Source organism: Oryx dammah, unplaced genomic scaffold, assembly GCF_014754425.2.
Source record: "Oryx dammah isolate SB20612 unplaced genomic scaffold, SCBI_Odam_1.1 HiC_scaffold_18, whole genome shotgun sequence".
In the NCBI taxonomy this organism is placed as follows: Eukaryota; Metazoa; Chordata; class Mammalia; order Artiodactyla; family Bovidae; genus Oryx; species Oryx dammah.
This window is the reverse complement of record NW_024070202.1, coordinates 26,712,346-26,717,642: the sequence shown is the minus strand read 5'-3', so window position 1 is coordinate 26,717,642 and position 5,297 is coordinate 26,712,346.

Here is a 5,297-nt window from a genome sequence, read left to right as displayed (position 1 = left end):
TACCCGTTTTTCTCCACTATTCTTTCTTTCTTCCTCTCTGTCCAGTATTGAAGCCAGTGCCCTGTCTGTGTGGAGAATAGCACAGGCCCCTGCAGACCCTCAGTTTCTGAGTTCAGGCTGTTTGTAGGTATCTGGTGGCCAATAGGAGAGGGCAGTGGGAGAATAAGGGGGCTCCTGGCATTGGTAGGGCAGGAAGACCCCTCCTCTATGTCAACTTCACTGCTGTGTCCACAGGGTTATTTAGCTTCCATGAGATCAGAACCTAAAGTTCTTGCTGATTGATATCAAACTACACAGATAAAATACAATCACAGTGGATTGGCGATTTGGGGACACATTACTTCTGTATAATAAAACCTGGGCTTTTAAAAATTTTTAGTTTTTTGATTGAAAAATATAGCTAATTTATAATGTGCCAGTCTCTGCTGTATAACAGAATGACTCAGTTATACACGTGTAGACATTCTTTTTTTAAAATTTAATAATATTTTTTTCCATTATGGCTTGTCACAGGATAGTAAATATATTTCCTTGTGCTATGCACAGTGGGACCTTGGTGTTTATCCATCCTATATATAGGAGCTTGCATATGCTGATCCAAACTCCCAGGCCTTCCTGCCCCACCCTCTTGGCAACCGCAAGTCAGTTCTCTATGTCTGGGAGTCTATTTCTGTTTTGTAGAAATAGGTTCATTTTTGCCGTATTTTAGATCCCATATTTTATGACTTATATGTCTTTCTCCTTCTGACTGACTTCATTTAGTATGGTCATCTCTAGGTGATCTGTGTTGCCGCACATGGCATTAGTTCACTCTTTTTTATGGCTGAATAGAATTCCGTTGTATATAGGCACCACATCTTCTTTATCCATTCATCTGTAGATGGGCATTTAGGTTGTTTCCATGTCTTGGCTATTGTGAAAAGTACACTATAAACATAGGGGTGCATATATCTTTTTGAATTATGGTCTTGTCTGGATATATGCCTAGGAATGGAATTGCTGGATCATATGGTGGCTCTATTTTTGGATTTCTGAGGAACTTCCAGGCTATTTTCCATAGTGGCTGTGCCAACTTATATTTCCACCAACAGTGTAGGAGCACTGTATTTTTTCCACACCCTCTCCAGCATTTGTTATTTGTAGACTTTTAAAAAGAAATTTTGTGGAGGAAGAAGCAAGATACCACCTATAACCAAGATATAGGAGGGGTACAGGGCATCAGGAACTGGATTTTAGTACTGAAGCAATGTATTTTTAAAAATTAATTTATTTTAATTGGAGGCTAATTACTTTACCATATTGTAGTGGTTTTGCCATACATTGACATGAATTAGCCATGTGTGTCCATGTGTTCCCCATCCTGAACCCCCCTCCCACCTCCCTCCCCATCCCTTCCCTCAGGGTTGTCCCAGTCCACCGGCTTTGAGTGTGCTGTCTCATGCATCGAACTTCTGGTGATCTATTTCACATATTCTAATATACATGTTTCAATGCTGTTCTCTCAGATCATCCCACCCTCACCTTCTCCCACAGAGTTCAAAACTCTGCTCTTTATATCTGTGTCTCTTTTTTTTGTCTTGCACTGTTACCATCTTTCTAAATTCCATATATATGTGTCAGTATACTGTATTGGTGTTTTTCTTTCTGACTTACTTCACTCTGTATAATAGGCTCCAGTTTCATCATTAGATGAACTGATTAGAACTCAGTTAAAACTGATTAGAACTGATTCAAATGCATTCTTTTTGATGGCTGAGTAATACTCCATTGTGTATATGTACCACAGCTTTCTTATCCATTCATCTGCTGATGGACATCTAGGTTGCTTCCATGTCCTGGCTATTATAAACAGTGCTGCGATGAACATTGTGGTACACATGTCTCTTTCAATACTGGTTTCCTCAGTGTCTATGCCCAGCAGTGGGATTGCTGGGTCATATGGCAGTTCTATTTCCAGTTTTTTAAGGAATCTCCACACTGTTCTCCATAGTGGCTGTACTGGTTTGCATTCCCACCAACAGTGTAAGAGAGTTCCCTTTTCTCCACACCCTCTCCAGCATTTATTGTTTGTAGACTTTTTGATAGCAGCCATTCTGACCAGCGTGAGATGGTACCTCACTGTGGTTTTGATTTGCATTTCTCTGATAATGAGTGATGTTGAGCATCTTTTCATGTGTTTGTTAGCCATCTGTATGTCTTCTTTGGAGAAATGTCTGTTTAGTTCCTTGGCCCATTTTTTGATTGGGTCATTTATTTTTCTGGTATTGAGCTGCATGAGCTGCTTGTATGTTTTTGAGATTAGTTCTTGGTCAGTTGCTTTGTTTGAAGCAATGTATTTTCCCTGCATAAGATAATAAACACAGCTTCTCCTCCCCAAAGAAATAAGGAATTGTGATATTGGCTTTACTATCTGAGGCCCTCCCTTCTTAGATCCCAGTCACAGGCAGGGTATAAGCTGTGTTGATGGAAGGATAAAATGATGAATCCTCTGCATTTGATGAGAGGGAAGCTGTCAATTTTTCTTGGTAAGAAAAAAGTGAAACATGTGGCTTGTCCCTATTACCACTTTGTGAAATTTATTGTGTCCTTCACAATAGTCCTCAGCAAATGGGAAACATATTTTTAAGAAGTGACTGAGGGATTTTATCCCTCATAAATAGTAGGATAGTTGGTTGAAGGAATGAGAAAGTTAAGAGCACCAAGAAAGCATAGTGTTTAAGCTGAGTTGAACATGTCTTTCTGTTTTGAATTTTAATAAAACAAAATGACCATCAGTTGAGTTCAGTTCAGTCACTCAGTCGTGTCCGACTCTTTGCGACCCCATGAATCGCAGCACGCCAAGCCTCCCTGTCCATCACCGTCTCCCGGAGTTCACTCAGACTCACGTCCATCAAGTCCGTGATGCCATCCAGCCATCTCATCCTCTGTCGTCCCCTTCTCCTCCTGCCCCCAATCCCTCCCAGCATCAGAGTCTTTTCCAATGAGTCAACTCTTCTCATGAGGTGGCCAAAGTACTGGAGTTTCAGCTTTAGCATCATTCCTTTCAAAGAAATCCCAGGGTTGATCTCCTTCAGAATGGACTGGTTGGATCTCCTTGCAGTCCAAGGGACTCTCAAGAGTCTTCTCCAACACCACAGTTCAAAAGCATCAATTCTTCAGCACTCAGCCTTCTTCACAGTCCAACTCTCACATCCATACATGACCACAGGAAAAACCATAGCCTTGACTAGATGGACCTTAGTAGGCAAAGTAATGTCTCTGCTTTTGAATATGCTATCTAGGTTGGTCATAAGTTTTCTTCCAAGGAGTAAGCGTCTTTTAATTTCATGGCTGCAGTCACCATCTGCAGTGATTCTGGAGCCCAAAAAAGATGTCCTTTTCGTTATAGGGGACTGGAATGCAAAAGTAGGAAGTCAAGAAACACTGGAGTAACAGGCAAATTTGGCCTTGGAATGAGGAATGAAGCAGGACAAAGACTAATTGAGTTTTGCCAAGAAAATGCACTGGTCATAGCAAACACCCTCTTCCAACAACACAGGAGAAGACTCTACACATGGACATCACCAGATGGTCAACACCGAAATCAGATTGATTATATTCTATGCAGCCAAAGATGGAGAAGCTCTATACAGTCAACAAAAACAAGACCAGGAGCTGACTGTGGCTCAGATCATGAACTCCTTATTACCAAATTCAGACTCAAATTGAAGAAAGTAGGGGAAACTGCTAGACCGTTCAGGTGTGACCTAAATCAAATCCCTTATGACTATAGAGTGGAAGTGAGAAACAGATTTAAGGGCCTAGATCTGATAGATAGAGTGCCTGATGAACTATGGAATGAGGTTTGTGACATTGTGCAGGAGACAGGGATCAAGACCATCCCCATGGAAAAGAAATGCAATAAAGCAAAATGGCTGTCTGGGGAGGCCTTACAAATAGCTGTGAAGAGAAGAGAGGGGAAAAGCAAAGGAGAAAAGGAAAGATATAAGCATCTGAATGCAGAGTTCCAAAGAATAACAAGAAGAGATAAAGCCTTCTTCAGCGATCAATGCAAAGAAAAATGACCATAAACTAGGTCAAATCATCATCCTCCACACACCTAACTACTGCCTTATCAATGTATGTTTACTATACTGATTTGTTTCAAGGTAACATTCATCTTTGCTAAATCTCAGCAGAGAAGATGAAGTACTGAGATCCTCAGGTAGCAGCAGAAAGTGGGAGATGTTGACCAGAGTCCTCTTAGATATGAGAAGAGCGCTCCAGGGTATCTTTCTCTGATGATTACTCTGCCTCATGAGAACTCCCCACCCTGGCTGATGCCCAAAGGTGCTGGAGCCACAGCTCTGGGTGCTTGAGGTAGTGGTGAAGATTGTTGAGAAATTTCACAAAGCAGGAACTCTTTCCACAACAGGTAGCCCCGTGCTTAGGGGTGTTGGCTGCCCATCAGCTGTGGGGAACCATTGCCTTTTGGTGCTGGGAGGAGCCTTGAAACATGCTCTGCTCTGTTTCCATTGCTACAGTCTCTGAGGCTAGACAGGCCACTCTATTTAACCAGCCGTGTGACTCTCTAAAAGTTTCTCAAACATTCTGAGCCTCAGTTTCTTCAGCAATAAGATAGGAACAATGCTTGCTTGTAGTGTTGTCCTCACAGAGGACATTTAATTAGTTAAAAAAAATTTTTTTTTATTAAGCATCTACTATGTGCCAGACCTGTGTTGTTGTTGTTCAGTTGCTCAGTCATGTCCAACTCTTTGTGATCCCATGGACTGTAGCACACCAGGCTTCCCTGTCCTTCACTATCTCTTGGAGTTTGCTCAAACTCATGTCCATTGAGTTGGTGAGGCCATCCAACCATCTCATCCTCTGCTGCCCTCTTCTTTTGTCTTCAATCTTTCCCAGCATCAGGGTCTTCTCTAATGAGTTGGCTCTTTACCACATCAGATGGCCAAAATATTGGAGCTTCAACTTCAGCATCAGTACTTCCAATGAATATTCAGGGTTGATTTCCTTTAGGGTTGAGTGGTTGATCTTACTGTCCAAGGGTCTCTCAAGAGACTCCTTCAGCAGTGCAATTCTAAAGACCTGTGTTAGGTGATGGGAATACAAAAGTGAGCAAAAGAAGTACTGAGCTTGCTCTCATGGAACTTATAATCCATATTAAATGGCAACTGGCACACAGTAGGGTCTCAGAAAATGGTAGCTATCTTATTATTCATTTAAAAATGAGGGTGTTGCAGCTAAGAGGTTAAGTGACCTGCTCCAAATTTCAGTTTCTCCTGATATAGGCAAGACTT